This window comes from Mangifera indica, chromosome 19, assembly GCF_011075055.1.
Source record: "Mangifera indica cultivar Alphonso chromosome 19, CATAS_Mindica_2.1, whole genome shotgun sequence".
NCBI classification, from domain to species: domain Eukaryota; kingdom Viridiplantae; phylum Streptophyta; class Magnoliopsida; order Sapindales; family Anacardiaceae; genus Mangifera; species Mangifera indica.
The window spans coordinates 2,604,795-2,627,513 of NC_058155.1; the positions used below are offsets into that span (position 1 = coordinate 2,604,795).

Sequence of the window (22,719 nt, forward strand, 5' to 3'; positions counted from 1 at the left end):
TAAAAAAGCTTTTTTTTTTTAAGTTTTTGTTTTCATATGGTATTTGTTTTTGTTTCTTCTTTTTTGAAAAAAAAAAAAAACACAATCACATAAAACTGGAATTAATTACAGTGATATTGTTTGGTTATTTATCAAATGTTCTATAGTAATAGGATGAATTGAAAGCAATTGAAATATATATCATTAACAGCATCAGGAACCTTTTAGTTTTTTTCATTCGAAACTTTGTGAAGCCAACCATTTTTTATCCGCAGACATCAATATGAAGGGTTAAATTTAATTTCATAATCTCTACGATTATTAAATTCTAGTCTTCAAGTCATTAGGGACGAATTAAATGTGAAGCATAGACCTCTGAATTTCGTCCAATTTCATGCGATTTCGTGCAATTTTTTTCTAATTAATCATGAAAATAATATCCAGGATTCATCCTAACATGATTCTAAGCATCAATTTCACAAAATTGCAACAAATCCATCATTAAGCAAAATCATCCGTACGCATTATTAGATCCGGTCCACCCATGATGGGTTGACCCGATCCATTAGGGTTATAAGGTTAACCCATGGAAGGCGATATTAAAAATTGGTTATCTGCAAATTTTGACATGAAGGATATGGGTGAAGCAGATTATATTTTAGGTTAAAAATCAAAAGGGATCGTTCAAAGAGACTTTTGGCTCTGTCACAAGAGCGTTATATCCAAAAGATTCTAGAACGATTCAATATGGGAAACTGCAAGCCCGTAGATAATCCTGTGTCAAAAGGCGATTCATTGAGCCAAGACTTGTGTCTAAAGACTCAAAATGAAAGAAATGAAATGTCTCTAGTACCTTATTCAAATGCGGTTGGAAGTCTTATGTACGCGATAATGTGTACTCGTCCCGATATATGCTTTGCTGTCAAATTGGTTAGTCGATATCAATCGAATCCAGGAAGGGAACACTGGAAGGCTGTAAAGAGGATATTGAGATATCTGAAAGGCACTGTGGATTATTGTTTATACTACCAAGGAAAGGATTTGCTTATCGTTAGCTATTCGGATGCTAACTGGGGTGGTGACTTGGACTAACGCAAATCAACTTCAGGTTATGCTTTCTTACTCCAAAACGGCGCTATATCTTGGAGCAGTAAGAAACAAACGTGCATAGCCTTATCCACAATGGAAGCAGAATTTGTAGCATGTTCTGCTGCTATGCAAGAAGCTGTTTGGTTGAAAAGATTTTTTGAGAATTTGGGTGTAATGGATGCATCAGTTGGTCCTATTGTTATGCATTATGATAATCAAGCTGCGATAGCTTTCACAAAGGATCCCAAATTCCATAATAGAACCAAACATATCGACACTAGATATAACTTTGTCAGAGACATCATTTCGAAGAAGGAAGTGATCGTACAATATATTTCTACGCATAACATGATTGCTGATCCTCTAACTAAACCGATCTCAAGAGATGTATATCTTGCACATGTTAAGTCCCTTGGCTTGCGTAGAATATGATAGATGACTTGTTGAGTATATATTGTACTTGTAACACAACGTTAGAACATCAAAGAGTTTGAATTTATTTTATGTGTTTGAATTCATGGTGTTTATGGATATACACATTGTTTATTTTTGAAATCTCAACAAGATAATAATGTCACACAAGTTTGATTGGCTCTCTCACACGAGCAATCACCTTTGACACTGAGGAGAGCGTGCAAAGATGAGACATATTTCTTGAGGTTGATGCGGCTTAAAGAGCGCACTTAGAAAATGAGAATTGTTCAAGAAATGAATTATTTGATATGTCGCCTTGATGATTAATCAAGATGAGGTCATGACTTGATAGATTTGAAAATGACCGATTTGGATTCCCCACGTCCAAATAACTTGTGAATGCTAGATGTGAGTTCTTAATAGATAAAGACACCTGTAAGATTAGAGAGATGATTAAGAACTCAGGTTAGGCGCTGAGTACAGCGACTGAACTAAGATCTGTACAATGTTGGTAATGACATTTTGAAAAGATACACATTGTAGCACATGATTCATACCATGTGTGCATGAATAAGACGACCACTTGAAGTAGTGGAAGTATGAATCCCTGCTCCTTCACTGTGTGAGACTTTATGAGGATTACCTCATGATGGTACCCTTTGACTCTTTGCTGTTATTTGATGTTTATTCTTAGTATTGCTATCTTAGCTTGGAACCTATGACTATGAATGATTCAGTCTATGGAACATGACTAGAACAACAGCTAAGTTTAAATTGAGAATTCTGAGTAGATGAGGAAGACTTATATATTATGTGTGTCCATTGGCCGGTCGGTCATGTCACTCATACAGGAGATTGGACTTGATCATGGATACATAGGAATATAACACAATAATAAATGAGGGATTAAAGGGAGCTAGTGTTATCGAGTAAGTCTGGGGTGCTGCGAGACTAACGCTTTATTTTATTTTGGGTTGAAGCGACTGTGTTATTCCTAACAGATGCATAGTAAATTAGCTCCCAAGTGCAGGTGGCTCGCAAGGTCGTACGATACATTTGCTAGTATGAATTGCTCTGTTTTGTAAGATTTCTGTAGAAGAGTATTGTAATTCGGATCACCCATCATGTGTGAGTGGGAGATATTGGATCCGATCCACCCATGATGGGTTAACCCGATCCATTAGGGTTATAAGGTTAACCCATGGAAGGCGATATTACTATATTGCCCTTGGCAGTTATTTTTTTGTAACTGCCACTCCCTCTTTTATTTAAATGGAATGTAACTTCCATTGGATGGTTAACAGAAGCATAATTACAGTAAAGCAATACAAAGAAAAAAAATATCACAGAACTCTTCCAAATCAATTCTCTGGAAGAATTCTTGCAGAAACGAAAGAGATAATAAGCAAATCGTGTTGTGAACATTTCCAGGAGTGCATCGAATCACCAAATCATCTTCAATTGTCAGATTTAGGCAACCGAGTATGCTTTCTGTGATCCTGAAATTAGTTTAATTATGCTTACATGTAGAATTATCCAGACCTAAAGTTTATTTTAACCTTCAATCATGAGCTTTATTCAAGTTTTCAAATTCAAGATATATGCTTTTAAAACAAATTTTTTCTTTTTTTAAATTACAGGTTTCAGGTACGAATTGAAACCTACCCGAAACTTAAAGGGTCTGTTCTTGTAGATTCCAGGTTCCAATTCCTATTTTAAGGAATCAGCCGATTTCGATTCCTCAAATTTTTATAAGATACCCAAACCTGTTCACCCTTAGTACAATGTCAGCTATTCCCCAGTTCCCCTCTAATGTTGTGGCACGGGGAGTTAGCCTTTGATATTATCGGACACCCATTTTGTAAGCAATGTTTAGATTCAGGCTGCTGAATTGACCTTCTTTATCATGAATAACTTCTTCAATCAAGGTTCTGATGTCTCTGGAAGTCCCTCAACATTGTAACCATCTCTTTTGAGCTCTTCTAGGACTGAAAAAATAGAGGAAAAGACATTGAGGAGTTGTTCCAACATTTCCTTTGTCTGGAGGGAAACTGAAGACTATGATTGCTAATTTCTTCTCTGCCTGCATTAATTCACATAATTCTCATTAGAGTTCTGAAATAAAAAAATTATTCTATTCAAGTTCTCATTACAGCCGAAAACATAGCCTGAAAATAATTTAGGCATCAGAACTTAAAATTTCAAGGACTATATGCATAATTCATTTGCTCCATGAACTCTGACGCAATCTCTATACAAGTGAAATAAAAGAGAAGAGGAGACTCATATGATCACCAAAAAATGTCCTAAAAATTTTAAGTACTGTAAATTACAAAGTACGGAAAATTGAGGTGCTTGAATCTCTCTTTATCTTTTTATTTAGCTTGCTGAATCATAAAATATTAGTTGAATCAAACACTAGTCTATCTAGCATTATAGGTAAGCAGATTACTTGGGTTTGTTTCAAACTGGAACTGGAAGTGCCTATTTTATTCTCTATTGTTTGACAATAAAATTCTAAATAAATTGGGCTTGCTGAAAACCGACTAGGGAAAAATAGGAAAGCCAATAGTTTTGTACACCAGCAAAATAAACAAACACCTTTGACTTTCTTTTCAGCTCAGCCTATTCGATTGCTCTGGTGCAGAGCTGCTCCACCCTCTTGCGAAGAGCATGTGATTTCCCTGCAATCACATCAGAGTATTCATTAACCCCAAGGAATGACAGCATATAAACCAGTTTAAGTATGACAATAAAGAGAAAGCACGAATTTCTGGCCCTGCGCAAAAGATTTGAAATGGTAAAAACTCACTTAAGTAGCATTTCTTTTTAGTTTCTTAATACTCTAAAATTAGTATTCTCTTCCTCTAAGGTATGTCTAGTTGATACTTCAATGAATACTAAAATTTATAAAATAATGACAATAAACAATTTTAATAGAATCATATGTCAAACACATTAAAGAAGCTTCACTTACCAGTTCTTGGATCCCGGCCAGGGAAAAAAAAAGGGCTCCAACCCTCCATTAAGCTCTGGGACAGCAACTTGCAAAGCTACCTGAATAAGGTGCAGCCCCAAACTACTATTCAACCATTCCTCAGTTGTTTGAAACACTAATGGCAATGCAACAATGTAAGGAACATCAAGCTTCATCAGCGCCTCAACAGCCCTGGGATGATCCTATCTTGCTGGACCTCCACAAGACCAAAACCAATCAGCAAGACGACTGAATTCACCATTGGTTACTTCGTAACTGAATCGATCAAGAACTTCTCAACAGGTTCTGAAAAATCAAGCCCACCAGCAAAAATTGGAATTACTTTAGCTCCTCTCATCTCTTAACTCCATAATCACAGCCACATACTGACTCCCGTCACCAGTGATTATGTGACTCCTTTACAAAACCAGCCCTATAATTGGTGCATCAGGCCGCTTGAGCAGTAAAGCACAGATGTTCCATGTCTATAATTTTACATCTACTCCAAACAGAAATACAAGACCCTGAAAGGAATTTGAGCAGCAATAAGAAAACTGGAAATATTTGCCATTATAATAACTTTTGAAAAGCCCCTTTTTTGCAGCAGTGCTGGACTAGGTAGTACGGAAACAGAAACGTGAAAACGTATTTTCTTAAAAAGATAGGAAACGGAAAGGTGTAAATATAAAAAATATAGGTTTTTTTTTTTTATAAATATGAAATTTTTATAAAAAATACAATAACCTATATTTTAATTAAAAAAATACAACAATTAATTTTTTTTCCAACCAATTTAAAATAACATATAACAAAATAATTTTATACCAAAACTAAATTACAAATTCAAGTTCTTGAAACATGTATGTATAAATTAAATCAATACTTATATATTCATCTTTTAAAATGGAAAATAAACATGTATATAAATCAATATATTTAATCAAAATGTAAATAAATCAACTTACAAACTCAATATTATTTCATCAAAATAATAATTTCCAAGGGTCAATATCAAAGTCATCAAATAAAATATAATGAAAAAAATTAAAAATATAGTAAAATATTTATTGTGTTTTCTCTATTTGATCATTCTCCTTATCCATTATGTCATTCGCATCTTCATCGAAAAAAACAGACTCCAATTCTGGTTCATCTAATGACAGGTTGGCTAATTGAAGAACTCCCACACAAGGTTTTTAAAACCGAACTGGAGTAAAAACCGTTTTGAGTAATGGTTTTGGTTGGACCGGTCGAACCGTTTGAACCGACTGATTTGACCCGTTACCCTTGAGAATCACTGCACGCTCAACTAATTCATTCTTATTAGTTTCACAGCCAATCAAATCTTGCAGACTCTCATTTAAGCTCCGCTCATCAAACAAATCACAATTGGAGGAACTAAAAGGCTCTGATTCTATCTTACTTAGAATTTTATCTACCCAATATTCAACATCTAAAGGCTTCCACTCACCATTCTCAATAAACGCAATCACTTTACCGGGAATATGAAACTCCAATTCCACCCCATCAAGATTCCTCCAATGAAACTCTCTGGAATGCTTTCTATACAACCCCAAACCTCCAAACTTCAGGCGACAATCACAACACTCCCAGGACATCCAAGTTTTGTGTTCTTTAGCAAAATCAATGGCTTCCTTGTCTGCCAAATGAACATTTATTGATTTTCAGTGTCTTTGAAGCTCTTCAAGACTCACTTTAAAGAAATCCCTTTTCTTCTCAGCATTTAATGTATTCCAGAAGGACATATATTCCACTCTCTTTACATCATAAACCTTATAGTACTTCTCCATACCGTTTTGAGTAAACAGGACTGAAGCAATGGCGTCGACAGCAACACAGGCCTAGATTTGAGCTACGCTATAAACAATTTCTATTGAAGTGGTATACGTAAATTAAAAAGGTCAAAAAGAAAAGGTGTAGTAAAAAACTGTGGCACAATAAAAAATAATATTTTATTAATTTATTTTACACTGTATCTGTTGACTCAACAGTGAATATGCTGGGCTGGTTTGGAATTGTGAACCAGATTAGACCGCAAACCGAACATGAACCGCCGGTCTAATTGCAGTTCAATTTGAAAATTTTTAAAAAACAGTTTTTTCTAATTATAAAACCGCTACAGTATCCAATTCAATGTCCAACCGGTTGAACCGGTCGGTCCGGTTAGGTTTTTAAAACCTTGCTCCCACATCTTCCATCCTCCCAAAGTCATCTCCACCAACATCCCACATCTTCTCCTTACCATCATAATACTTAGAGTTAACCCTTGACAATAAACGAAGATTGTTATGAACAAAAACCAAATCTTCTGCACGTTTTGGAATTAATTTATTCCTTCAAATTGAATGAATGAAGGAATAAGTACTCCAATTTCTTTCACAATAAGAGGAGGAACTAGGTTGTCCAAGTACTTTGAATGCTAACTTTTGAAGCAATGGAGCATTCGAACCAAAACATGCCCACCACTTCATCAGTTCTGTATTAAATCTAGCACCAATTGAGTCAGGATCTTCAAACAATCCACTTTTGAGGAGAAGTTAGCATACTCATCCAATGCTTTAACACGCTCATCTTCAGAAAAGATCCTTCTAAAACATTTGTTCCTCTCAATAGATACTTCCACATCCATATGAGGAGGCACTCTACCTTCCTTCACCTCCTTCAAGCCATTGTTCACTATAAAACCTTCACAAATAATAAATATATCAAATAGTTAACAAATTAATACCCAATTTAATAAATAAATATATCAAATAAGTATGAAAGAAATATATAATTCAATTAGATATCTACCTTGGATTCAATTAATGAGATAGACAATGGAGTGGAGTATTACTTTTTGCCCAACGATCTTAAAGAATACTATAGATCACTGAATAGAAAGGAGAATCTTGGGTAGAAAACTTTCCTTCATGTTCATAAATAATCGATTTAACCTTTTCAATCATAGAATCCCAATTCTCATAAATCAAATGAAGACATGACTTATTTGTATCACACATTCGAATCATATCATAAATCAGCACAGTAAAAGCAAGAATGTAATTGACCTTCGCCCACCAATTCTCATTCAACACCTTATCACGAACAAATCTTGCTTTGCCTTGATCGTCTTCTCTATATTGTCCCCATTGTTCACTTACAATCATTGATTCTAGAGCACCCTTAATTAATTTAAATCTTTTGAGCATAATAACAATAGAAGCAAAATGAGTGTCCGCAACTGAAAGTAATTTCAAAAGACTAAATCGGTTAAACGTAGCCAATCGCATTGAATGGTTCATTATGAAGTTTTTAATTACCATAACATCACCATAAACATCAGTTATCCAATGACATTCATCATATGTCTCTTGATTAGATTCCACATTTTTAGCTACACATATATTTTTCAAAGCTAGATTCAAAGTATGCACAACACATGGAGTACAATAAATATGTGGAAACATACCTTCAATGATTTCCCCAACACCTTTACAATTTTTAACATTATCAGTTATTACTTGAACTACTTTTTGATGACCAACCTCATCAATTATCTCCTTCAATAAATTAGCAATGAAATATTTATCTTTAACTTCACCTGCACAATTAACAGTTTTAATAAACATCGGGCTTGATTCACAAACAACCATGAAGTTAATTAAAGGTCTCCTTTGTGGGTCACTCCATCCATCAGCAACAATACTAACCCCTTTTTCCATCCAAGTGCTTTTAATAGGTTCCAATAACCTGTCCACATTTGTTTTCTCTTGCTGAAGTAGTGTAGTTCTTAATTTATTGTACCCAGGAGGCACATAACCACCCAATGAATGATTAGCTGCAAATGAAAAGGCACTAATATAGTTTGGATTCCTAGCAACGTTAAAAGGAAGACCACCAGTGTAAAACATTCTAGCAATTTTCTCATTTAATTGAGCTCTAGTTTGTATGTCAAAAGATATAGCAATAGGAGAATCATCAACTTTTCTCTTCTTTGAAAAAAGATTTGACCCACTCGGTGACGGTAAGGATAAAGACAATGATTGATTTACATTAGTAGTACTACTAGGCAATGACACTTCCTTAGGTTGAGAATTATAAATCTTATTGGTAGCTTCATCATATAATTTTCTCATTTCTACTAAATCTTCAAATTTCACTTTAAAACAAGCATCGATTCCTTTCCCCGTAATTTTTAATAGGTGAGCTTTACCTCTAGTATAAGTCCCTTGCCTTTCTTTATGACAAAAATTACAAACCCATTTGTATGTACCCCCTGATTCTCCAAGTTTCTCAATTTTTGTGACATATTTCCACAATGGATTTTGGTCTTCATCGTTATTCTTTTTTGCAGAACCCATACTACTACTACTACTTTTAGAATTAGAATTTTTCTTACCAGTAGCAGAATCCATTAATGATTAACCCAAATTCAGTATCACCAACAATTTGCTAAAATTTATCAAAAAAATCAACCAAATCACATTAATCACCGACTATTCTTCTTGGCAGCTTACTACACAACTGAAATAAAATCACAAATTGAAAACATAAATAAATCAGTTTAATTATAGGAAAACTTTTATTTATAAGTAATATTCAAATCAAACAAGAATAACTAAATTACAGACTATAAAATTATTCGATTAAATTATATAAAATCAAATATTCAATAATTATTAATAAAATAAATTATGGATTACAATTACAAATTATATTCATGATATATATATATTGCAAAAATTAACCAAATTGCATTGATATAAATAAATAAATATATATATATATATATTTCAAGGGGAATAGAGCATATAAAATAATTTAATGTTTTAAAATATATTTTATAATAAATTAGAATTCAAACGTTGACACATCTGGAAGAAAGCATGCATTGCCTAAGATATATAAAATCTTTGAGCAAAAGGCAAGCTAATGGAGTATATATATAATAATTTAATATATGTTTTATAATAAAATAAAAATCTTGGAAAACTAACAAATCTTAGAAAGCTAACAAATCTGGAAGAGGCATGCAAAATTGTAGTCTTGGAATAGAGTATATATAATAAATTAATATGTATTTTATAAAAAAAAATTAAACTTGGGAATAGAGATGCATTAAATTTAAATCCATATAAACTAATTTGTATCATAGAAGGGCAAGAAAACGCACACTTTTTTCAGAGTTTTCTTTCTTCTAACCACTGTTCAAAGAAGAAGAAGACGCCCAGAAGATAGACAGCAAAGAAGAGAAGAAGACGCCTAGAAGACTATTATGCATAGGAAACTATTTTTGTTATTTATTTTCAAAATCCTTTTATGATACACTTTTAGAATCCTTGTATGCATAGGAATTTGTTTCTGTTAAAGAAACGTGTTTCCCTTTTATCTAAAATTATCGAAACGGCCCCGAAATGTTTCGTACTAGTTTCAGGTCGTTTCAGAAACTAAAACGTTTCAAATTCATGGAAACGCATCCTGTTGTGCGTTTTCGTGCTTCTTAGGTGGTGGATATTGAAGCTACCATGAATATCAATAATTCTACAACCACAAACAATAGGAACAACGACTACAGTGGGTGCTCTGGTCGAGGCCGGTCAACTGAAAACTGGTCCTAGACACAAACGACTAATAAAGAAAAATGACAGTATTGTCCAATGAAGAAGAAAACAAGCCAAAGAGAGCACCACTTGACAGAAAGGAAACCGTTGATGGAAAAAGAGTCGATCGACAGAGAAATATCAAATGTAGAGGAAATAAACTCGTTACAGGGAAGGAGGAAAACATAGCCTGAAAATAATGTAGGTATCAGAACTTAAAATTTCAAGGACTATATGAATAATTCATTTGCTCCATGAACTCTAACGCAAGCTTTTTACAAGTGAAATAAAAGAGGAGAGGAGACTCACACCTTAAACAAGGAAAATTGAATTTTTACCCTAAATTAGGCCTACTTATACATATATATCACACTTTTCTCATCTTAAATATGTTTACCACTTTATATGATAAAATATCTAAATTGTTTTTATCTTCAACCTTGAGAACCCAAACAAGGTAACACTATTTCTTATTATGTATTGCAAAGAAAGAACATATGTAGATATTTTATATAAATATTTGAAATAAGATTTATATATGTGTTAGATAAGATCGAACGAATTTAAAAATTTTTGAAAATCTAAAAAATTTTAAACTTACTTGATCTTATCTCCCTAAATTCTAGTTAGCATTAATCTAATATTAAAGCATTACATGAAAAAATAATCTAATAAGCCACTTGTGAAGAGCATGCAGTCTAAAGGAAGGTCTTGGTGTAAGACATATAAAAAGTAAGGATATTGAATTTTTTACCCTTTTTAAAATTGTATATACATATATGTCACTCATCTCAAACCCTAAACAAAAATATCACAACAATAATCTATTTTTCCAAAATACCCCCACTGATGAAACTTATGTAGAAAGAAAAAATGTCATAATAGTAATCTCTCTCTTTTTCCTTAGCCTTCTAGCAAGGGAAAAAATATCTACAATATAAAAAAAAATTATTCAATAAAGAAGACACCTATAATTGAACAATAAAACATGTAAGAAAAAACTATTATAAAAGATTCAACTTGGACATAAGGGAGAGAGAGACGAAATTGTCAAATTTCTTTAGAGAATTCATATTTGTTGGAAAGATTTCACAGCGAAATTATCCACATTCAGGTCAATCTTTATTCAAGCCCTTATGTGTTTTTTGTTTAACAATTGAAAATCAAATAATGTAATATAGATTCATATTTATGGTTTTATCTAAAATTTAATTTTGTTATGATTTCATGTTGTTATATTGATTAATATTGTATTGATGGTTAAAAAATATGAAAATTCAATTCTGGATAAAAACCAGATGAAGAACACTAAGGGTTGGCATTAACACCAACCCTTGACTTTTTGCTAACCCTCCTAGTCCCACATATCTATTTAAATACAGTTGTTTAATGTCAATGTCAATCCATTGCATGCCTTTTAACACCTAGGCTTTAAACACAAGTGTTTTTATGTTTTTAGGTTTATTTTAAGTCAAGATAGAAAAAACTGCATTTAAGATTCGTTATGAGGGGCAATGGATATCAGGTGATGATAATGTTACGAGATATATTGATAGGAATGAGAGAGAGATATGCATTGGCACAAGTGTTGATTTTGAATGATTCATAAAGAGAATAAGTTATAGTCTAAGATTCGATCGAAGTCAATCAAATGTGCACATATTTATCGTAGATGATATAGGTTAAATAAAGATTGTAGATGATAATAATCTAAAGTATTTGATGGTTGAAGCAAGAAGTTTATGAGGATTGAATGTAGCACAAGACGTCATGACTCTATAAATATTGGAACATATCTAAGTCATATTTATAATCCAAATCCATTTCAACGGGTTCTTGAGCCTGTTGTTGATATTAAGAATTTAGGCATTAGTAATCAGGTGACACAAAGGGACAATCATTTGCAAGTGATGGGTTTTTATAATTCAAAAATAGAATTGAAATCATTATTTTAGATATATACATTAGAGACATGAATTCAATATAAAGCCGATCACTCTAATAATATATAGTACGAGATTAAGTGCGTACATCTATTATATAAATGGTGTGCATAATCAACAAGAGAGAAAGATAAAGACTATTGGGTGTTACAACGTATGGATGAGACACACTTATCCACAAGATCAAATATTGCCACACCATAGACACGCTGGTGTAAAGTTGTTGAGGAACATACTTAAATCAATGTTTGTGATTGATCGTATTTATCAATTGAAGAAAATTATTTTAGACATGGTAAACAAGTACAAAATCGACATTTCCTACATGCAAGTGTGGGTGCCAAAACATATGCACTAAATGCATTACAAGGATCTCCCAAAGAGTCTTTCCTGCTATTACGTAAGTATTGTCATAATTTGAAGCTTAAAAACCTGAGAACCATGAGATGTATTGATATCGGTCTAAAAAATAGGTTCAAGTTTTTCTTCATATGTATGGATTGTTCAATATAAGGATTCCAACAATTCTGTTGTCTAGTGATATGCATTAATGCTTCACACTTGAAGAGAAAAGGATCTTGGGTTTCTTTTCATTATTGTTGCGATGGATGGTCATAATCAAATTTACCTGCTTACTTTTGGTATTAGGTATAATGAGGGAATCGATACATGGACCTCTCTTTTAACATAATTACACATATGCATTGGTGATTTGCTAGATTTGACCATTCTTTTTTATCGCCATAATTCAATAATTACATTGGTAGTGAACGTACTGTCTCATGCCCATCATAGGTTTTGTAATTTTCATATAAAAGGTAACATGCCTACGTAGTTTAAAAAACCAAACATATTGAAAAAATATTTTGGAAAGCTACCAAGGCATATAACCTCAAGGACTTCCAAGTTGTCAAGAGTAGAATTACTCGAGTAAATCCTATTTCGATAGCTTATTTAACCAACATTGGGTATGAAAGATAGGTGTGTGCTCACTTTAGAGGATGATGGTAAAACATCATGATGATCAATATTGTTGAATCTTTCAACGCTTTGACATGTATTACTCGCGTTTTGTCTATCACCATATTAGTTAAGTTTTTTAAGAGTACAATACAACATTAGTTTTCAAAAGGTGAAACATGGTAGTATGTATGACTAAAATTGGTTTGATGTTCTTTTTTCATTGCGTTTATTAGTTGTTTTTACAGATCAAAAATCTCAGCCGTTAACACCATGGGCTAAGGATAAGCTTGCGAGATATGTGCTTAAATCTGTCAATACATTGATTAAAACAATCAATATACAATAATATGAAGTTCATAATTCATGAAAACAAGTGTTTATCGTGAATATTCTCTGTCAAACATGTGATTGTGGAAAATTTCAACTTTCCTAGATTCTATGTGCATACACAACAGTTGTTGCAAGGTACAAAACCTCTTAGACTATGTAGGATAGGTCAGTGCATATTACTTAATAGATTTTTTACGAGAGATGTATAGAGAAGATATTAATCCATTGGGGATCAATCAATGTCTATGATTTATCCTCTAATGATAAAATAACAATAGTCCGATCGTCCTTCCAACCATGCAAGAAAACCTTCACAAGGAGAGGAGGTTTGATCACAAAATTACAGTTGATGTCATCAACTTGCCATAATCGCTTAAATTGTTTGAGTCTAACTTCGGTGCTAGTGGTTAGCTCATCCCACTATCAGGTAGCAGACAAGGATGAGGTCATTGCAGCCACGATGCAACCTATACGGCTGAATTGATTATCATAGTTAATTTTCTTTATTATCTGAAATTGTAATTTTAAGTGTATATATATTGCAAATTTAATTTATCTATTAGGGTTTGTCCAAATTTTTAATATATTAATATTTTATTTTCAAGCTCTTACATGTACGCGATAACAATGGCTCAAAACAGTTGAATAGAATTATCATGACATTTTAACAATCCAATTGAATTTCTTAAATACGATCAATTAAATAAAGTCCAAGAACAAATAAACAAACTTTAAACCTTAAATACTTACTGAGAGCTCTCCCTTAGAATATGGTCGTAGCCATGCGCCTTCTTAGCCTCCTAGAATGTTTGGATGTAAAGTTAAATGGACGATCTTGGGTAAAGTATTCTATAAACATAAGCAAAAAAAGGTTATAGTCCTTGCTTGCTACATCTTGTTTTGGCATGTCATGAACACACTTGTATTGTAACATTGGTAGAGTCTCTGACAGTTGAATTTTCTTAGATGTATGAAAATTTTTTTCCTTTATTAGTTAAGATAGTGTCCTATATAGCATCATCAACCTCTTCATTCTCTCTAAGTTAGTGGTACATTCAACGAAGTCATATACATACAACTTCTAGTCATTGATATCTAATACGTCACACACTTAGTGTTGGTTGTCAAAATTGATAGGAATAAATATCTGTCAACCAATAAAGAGTAATAAGTATAGTTATAGATAATTGTAAACCCTAAACAACTTACATTTGTGTATCACCTTATTGACATTGTTCCATGGCCAAAAGCATTCATTGGGTTGTACTTGTGAGACACCATTAATTTAATCTAGGAAAAACAAGGGCCACTCTATATTTGCACTCAAACGTTTGAACTCATTGTAGCATTGTGGGAGATGTGCAACAAACTGGGTTGTAATAGTCATTTAGTTACTATCTCGAAAAGATTTATGAAGTATTCACATGAAAGTTTTGATGCGTTCTGTATGCAAATAAGTTAGACCATAAGTTGAAAGTTATATCCAATATGAACAAAGACAAAGGAATGATACATACCATGTTTTCCACCCATTACTCCAAAGTTACAATTTGGGTCTACCAAAGTTTGCTCACATTGACTATCATTTTGTTCAGTCCCTTGAGGAAAACACGTCAATTGCCATTATTTGAAGCACACGATAATACAATAAGAACTCTAAATAGTCCTCAGCTAATTATGAGTCCATAAGACGCTCATTGAGTACAGGTTCTTTGTTCTTTCACACCTTAATTGGATCTATGAAAGGACTTACCAACTACTTTCCTTTTGACAACACATGGTTAAATGTTAACACCTTTTTAGTAGTCGACGACTTCTTAATAGTTATCATTGGGTCCTCTTCTTATAGTTGCACATTTTCGTCTGATAAGTCATCCAATTGAAAAAAAATTATGGTTGTTATTATTCTATAACATAACTAATTGAAATAATAAAAAAAAGTATAGTGGATAATAACATGTAATGATCATGATGCTTGAAAATATGAATCTTCAAGTCTTGTAATTCGATGTTTTAAGAAAGACTACAGTTCTTACATCTCCCCATGAAACATCAATGTCTATTGTTGCCACTACTCTTACATCTCTCCATAAAACACTGATGTCTACTATTACCACTACTCATGTATCTCCGTACAAAGCATCAATGCTTGCCCTTACATCCCTCCATGAATCATCGATGCATGTTGCTCTTACTTGGCATGCATTATTATAGCATACTAGTCGAGTTACTACTACATCTAAGAATTGATAACTCTTGCATGCTCTATTAAGAGTTGTTAAAGATGATCATGTAATGCATTGTTATACAAAGTCCTCATGAATTCAGTGTCTTACAGAGGAGACCCATTGATACTCTTAAGAATGAGAGGCGCATGAGGTAAACATTCATGGAGAAGATACACATACATTATGAGAGACCCTCTATAACTCTCGAAGGTATATAGTACAAGAGAATGACACTCGTGGAGGGGATGCCTATCCAATATAAGAAGTGTTTAGGAGTCAATCAAGTTTCCTAAAACTTACTTGGGAGGAAGGGTTGGCATTGCGAATTGCTTTCTAGATAACTATCGTATAATAGATGAAGTTAACATTCATACCGACAACTATAAATATTAACCATAAATGTTTACATTGTGCAGTATTGGATTTATAAGATAATTCATAATCTATCTCTTTATGTCCGTCTGAAAGGTAATGATTAGGTCTTCCATATGTTAAAGTAGAAGACAATTGTACTACCAACCTAGGATGACATATCGATACTTTGAAATGCTCCTCCAGTAATTTGCTCATTCATAGATTCATATTTTGTCATTTCACCTTTCATTTCTTTAATTTTTATAAATTTTCTTAATGTTCCAAAAGGGGATTACAACTACATTATGTTTGACTAAGATTGCGCGTAACTTCGAGTGGTACATACGGGCTTTGGAGTTTATGAGAAAACAAATACCCCAGATATTATTAGATAATACGTTTACTGATTTGGACAATGATGAAGATACCCTGTCGATTCGTCCTATTATCTTTCAAGTAGCCTTTAGAAGGTCTTTGTGGTTCTCAACTGCTAGGTCTCAACTCCCCCATATCCCCATGACATCCCTCAAGCATAAGTTTCCCCTATCTATGAGGGCTCCGACCCGTTGTTCTTGGCACTTTTCATATTAGACAGATATCCTCTCTATAGGTGTCATCCTCTCGCACTGTATTTCTTTAAGAATCACAAAGGGTCGCTCATAATTTATGTACATCCCCTATACGGATGTTTACCTTTGATGCCTTTCATCCTTAAAAGTATCAGAGGGCCTCCATTGCAAGACACTTAATTTATGAGACTTCGTAAATGGTGTATCACATGTCCATCTTCAACAATTTTTAACAAAGCATGAAAGAGTTATTAGCTCTAAGATGTAACAGTAATTGGATTAGCAAGCTATGATGATATGGGTGGAGTGGAAGCAACATACATAGAAAGATGTAAGAGCAAACATTGATGCTTCATAGGGAGATGCAGGAGTAGTACCAGTAGCATGCATTAGTGTTTCGTGGGGAGATGCAAGAGCAGTGACAACAACAACTATCAATGTTTCGTAAGATGTAAAAACTGCAGTTCTCTTTAAAGCATTGAATTACGAGACTTAAGGATTCATATATTCAAGCATTATGATCATTAAAAGGTATTATCCATTATACTTTTTTTATAATTATTTTGATTAATCATGTCATAGAATAAAAACACCTTTTTTTCCAGTTGATGACTTATCAAACGATGATGTGCAACAACAAAAGAAGAAACCACTCACAACTATTAAGAAGCCACTAACTACCAAAAAAGTATCAGCATTTGGTCGTATGCTGTGAAAAGGAAAATAGTTGGTAAATCTTTTCACAAATCTAATAAACGCGTGAAAGAAAAAACAACTGGTACCCGAGGAGCATCCTATGGACTCGTGATTAACTAAGGACTACTCAGAGTTCTTATTATGGTACTGCGATGCTTCAAATAATGACAACCGATGTGTCTTCCTTGAGGGACCAAATGGAATGACAACCAATGTGAGCAAACCTTGGTAGACCTAAATTGTAACTCATGAGTAATGGTTAGAAAACACAGTATGCATCATTCCATTTTTTTCGTTCATATTGGATATCACTTTCAACTTATGGTCTAACTTATTTGCATACACAACACATCAAAGCTTTCATGGGAATACTCCATAAATCTTTTCTAGATAGTAACTGGTTGATTACTACAACCTAATTTGTTGCACATCTCTAACTGTGTTGTAATGAGTTCAAATGTTTGGGTGTAAATATAAAGTAGCCATCGTTTTTCCTAGGTCAAATTAGTGATGTCTCACATGTACAACCCAATGAATGCTTTCAGCCATGGAGCAATGTCAACAAGGTGGTGTATAAACGTAAGTTATTTAGGGTTTAGAGTTATCGATAACTATGCTTATTGTTTTCATTGGTTGACAGGTATTCATTCTTATCAACTTTGACAACCAACATTAGGTATGGACATATTGGATATCAATGACTAAAACTTGTATGTATACAACTTCGTCGAATATACCACTAAATTAGAAAGAATAAAGAGGTTGATGATCCCATATAAGACATTAACTTACCTAATGAAGGCAAGTAATTTTCATACATCAAAAGAAATCCAACCGCCAGAGACTCTACCAACGTGACAATACAAGTGTGTTTGTGATGCACTGAAACAAGATGTAGCAAGTGGAAACTCTGGCCTTTTTTTGCTTATGCTTATAAAATACATTGCCTAAGATCGTCTATTTAACTTTACATCAAAACATTCTAGGACATTAAGAAGACGTGTGGCCACGACCGTATTCTAAATGAGGACCCTCCATAAGTATTTAAAATTTAGGGTTTGTTTATTTGTTCTTGAATTTTACTTAATTGATTGTAATTATTAAATTCAATTAGATTGTCAAATTGCAGGCTTTGAGGATTTCATTTAAGGTGTGGGTGGCCATGCATTGTCTATCATAACTTCCTTTTGATTATTGCTTAATGTTTATTCTTGAAATGAAATGAATTAAGAAAATATATTAATACAAAATACATGGTGTGTGATAAAATGAAATCCAATATATACATAAAATGAACAACAATAAAAAAAATGTCATGGTTATTTTATTCAGTTGTTTTGAGCCATGCCATGCAAGAGCTTAAAAATAAAAAATTAATACATTAAAATTTGGACAAAACCTAATAGATAAATTAAACAAGCAATATATATACACTTAAAATTATAGTATTAGACAATAAAGAAAATTAACCATGATAATCAATTCGACCATGTAAGTTACATCATGACTACTACGACCTCGTCCTTGTCCGCTACCTGATGTGTGGGATAACCTAACCACTGGCACCAGAACTAAACTCAAACAATCTAAACGATTATGGCCAGGTTGATGACATTGACTGTAATTTTGTGATCAGACTTCCTCTCATTGTAAAGGTCTTTTTGAATGACTGGAAGGATGACCAGACTATTATTGTTCCATCACTGGAGGATAAATTACAGACATACTTGATGATGCCTAAGTTGATTGATCCCTCACTGGATTAATATATTCTTTATACACTTCTCAAAAAAAATATGTCGAGTAATATGCACTGACCTTTCCTATATAGTCTGAAAGGTTATTGTACCTTACAACAGTTGTGGTATGTACACATGGAATATGGGAAAGTTGAAATTTCCTAGTCATAAGTTTGATAGAGAATATTCACGATAAACACCTACAGTTATGACTCATAGCTTCCTATTATTGCATGCTAATTGGTTTAACCACCATATTGACAGATTTGAGCACATATCCAACAAACGTGTCCTCAGCCTGTGGTGTTAACGAATGAGATCTCTGACTTGTAAAAACAACTAATAAACGCAATGAAAAAAAGAAAATCAAACCAATTTTAGTCATACGTATGAGCCATATTTCGCCTATTATAAAACTAATATTGCATTGTACTCCTCAGAAACTTAACTAATATGGTGATAGGTAAAGTGCGAGTAGTCTGTGTCAAAGCATTGAAAAACTCAACAATATTGATTATTATGATGTTTATCACCATCCTCTAAAGTGGGCACAAATCTATCTTTTATACCTAATGTCGATCAAATAAGCTGTCGCAACGAAATTTACTTAGGTAATTCTACTCATAGTAACTTAGAAGTCCTTCAGACAATATGCCTTAAAAGCTTTTCAAAATAATCTTTCAATATGTTTGGTTTTTTGAACTGCGTACGCATATTACCCTTTTTTATGGGAATTACAAAACCCATGACAGGCATTACGCTGTATATTCATCATCAACGTAATTATTGAATAATGACGATCAGAAATAATAACCAAATCTATCAAATCACCAATGCACATGCGTAAGTATGTCAAAAAGGGGTCCATATATCGATTCCTTCTTTGTGCCTCATACCAAAGGCAAATGGATAAATTTGATTATTATCATCCTTTATAATAGCAATGAAAAAAGACCCAAAATACTTTCCCTTTAAGTGTGTAGCATCAATGCATATCAATGGACGACAAAATTATTGAAAAACTCATACATATGAAGAAAAACTTGAACCTATTTTTCAGATCCATGTCAATACATGTCATGGTTCTTGGGTTTTTAAGCACCAAATTATGACAATACTCATGCAATAGTATGAAAGACTCTTCGGGAGGTCCTCGTGATGCATTTAGTGCATATGTTTTGACACGCCACACTTACATGTAGGAAATGTCAATTTTGTATCTGTCTACCATGTCTGAAATAATTTTCTTTAATGAATAAATGCGATCAACCACAAACATTAATTTAAGTATATTCTCTAATGACTTTGCATCAGCTTGTCTATAATGTAGCAATATTTGATCTTGTGGACAAATGTATGTCTCGTCCATACATCGTAACACCTAATAGTCTATATTTTCCTCTCTCGTTACTGATGCCTACCAATTATATTATGAATGTACACACTTGATCTCATATCGTATATTATTAGAGTGAGCGACTTTCTATTGAATTCCTATCTTTAATGTATAAATCCAAAATAATGATTTCAATTCTGCCTTTGAATTATAAAAACCCGTCACTTGCAAATGATTGTGCCTTCGTGTTACCTAATTAATAATATCTTTATTTTTAACATCAACAGTAAGCTCAAGAACCCATTAAAAAGGATTTGGATTATGGATGTGGCTTAGATATGCTCCAATATTTATAGAATCTTAACGTCTCATGCTACATTCAGTCACCTTATTATAAGCATATTTTGACTTTTACCAATGTCTTAACTCGAAACATCGTACATATCCTCATCAAACCCCAAGAATTCATCATCATCATCCTTATTGCCTTCTACTTCTTAATCCTCATCCATATCGTCATCATTATCATCATCACCATAATTTCCACCAAACTTTTGGAAACTTTGTAATTGTGTCTACTCGTCAGTTAGAAGATCCTCTTTTTCTTTCTTATGAATATCTTCGGCTTGTTAATTGTCTCTTCTGTCAATTGGACTCTTGGTAACATAGAGTTTAGTTGATCCTCATAAACTTCTTGCGTCAACCATCAAATACTCCAGATCATCATTGTCTACAATCTTTATTAGACCTATATCACCTAAAGTAAATATTTGCACATTTGACTGACTTTGATCGAGTCTTAGACAATAACTTATTCTTGCTATGAATCCTTTAAAATTAACACTTGTGTTAACACACATCCTTCTCTCAATTCCATCAACATATCTCATAACATTATCACCTAAAATCCATTACCTTTTATAGTGAATCTTAAATGCAGTTTTTTCTATCCTAACTTAAAATAAACATAAAAACACATGTATTTAAACCCTGGGCGCTAAAAGGCGTGCAATGGATTGATGTTAGCATTAAACAATTGTGTTACAACAGACATATGGGACCAAAAGAGTTGACAAAAAGCTAGGGTTGGAGGCAACTTGTTCTTCGTCTGGTTTTTATCTAGAACTAAAATTTTGTATTTTTTAACCACCAATACAATATCAAACAACATTATAACAAAATTAATTAATACAACAACATGAAATCGCAACATTAAACAATCTAACAACATGAAATCACAACAAAATTATATTTCACATGAAGTCATAAACATGAATCTATCTTATATTATTTGATTTTCAATTGTTAAACAAGAAAACACATAACATAAAGGCTTGAATAAAAAATGACTTGAATATGGATGATTTTGCTATGAAATCTTTGCAACAAATGTGAATTCTCTAAAGAAACTTGACAATTTTCGTCTCTCCCTTGCTTGTGTTCAAGCTGAATCCTTTATAACAACTTTCTCCCATAGGTTTTATTGTTCAATCACAGGTGTCTTCCCTATTGAAGAATTTTTTTTTTTATATTGCAAAGATTCCTTCCTATACTGGAAGACTGAGGAAAAAAAGAGAGACTACTATTGTGGTATTCTTTTTCTCTATATAGGTTTCATCACTGGAGGTATTTTTGAAAAATTGATTACTATTGTGATATTTTTTTTTAGGGTTTGAGATAAGTGGCATATGTGCATACACGATTTAAAAAAAGGATAAAAAATTCAATATCCTTTTAAACAAACACCTTTGACTTTCTTTTTAACTTAGCCTATTCGATTGCCCTAGTGCAAAGCTGTTCCACCCTTTTATGAAAAGCATATGATTTCCTTGCAATCATATCAAAGTATTTGTTAACCACAAGGAATGGTAGCATATAAACCGGTTTAAGTATGACAATAAAGGGAAAGTACGAATTTCTAACCTGCACAAAAGATTTGAAATGGTAAAGACTCACTTAAATAGCATTTCTTTTTAGTTTTTTAATATGCCAAAGGACTATTTCCTACCCAAGTTTTCTTGAAAAGATAAATATATACCCACAACATGAAACCAATGAAAAACTTAAATACCCACTGAAGTTTTAGTCTGTTGCAACACACCCATGAATTTTTTATTAGGGTTAAGAGGTAAATTCATTATTTTATGAGTAATATTAAAATAATTAAAATCATATACCATTTCTCTCCCTTGATTTGGAAAACTAACAATTTTTTCTAGAATTAAATTTTGAAAAAAATCACTTTTCTTCTAGGATGTCAAAACTGGGAACTCCCTTCGGTGAATGACAAATGAAGGCAAAGGGGTCGTCTGGATGACGGAGTGTTATCATATGAAAGACAATACTCATCGTTCTTCATTGGACAACAACACCACCTTCATCCACCGTTCGCTATTCGTTAGTCATCGGATAAAGTGAAGAAAAAACTTAGGGATTTTTTAGGGGAGGGGGGGGGGGGGAATCACTATTTAAAGTTGAGGCCTAAGATGAAATGTTAAT

At 33.0% G+C, this 22,719-nt stretch overlaps 1 long non-coding RNA gene across 1 annotated transcript; it reads right to left on the reverse strand.

The window, feature by feature from the left end:
* Positions 1-3,486: 3,486 nt before the first annotated feature.
* Positions 3,487-4,992, reverse strand: LOC123203624. The gene is made up of 3 exons (XR_006499325.1): positions 4,460-4,992; positions 4,084-4,166; positions 3,487-3,565 (listed from the first exon to the last, which is right to left on the reverse strand). It is a non-coding gene; the product is annotated as an uncharacterized LOC123203624 (long non-coding RNA).
* Positions 4,993-22,719: the final 17,727 nt, after the last annotated feature.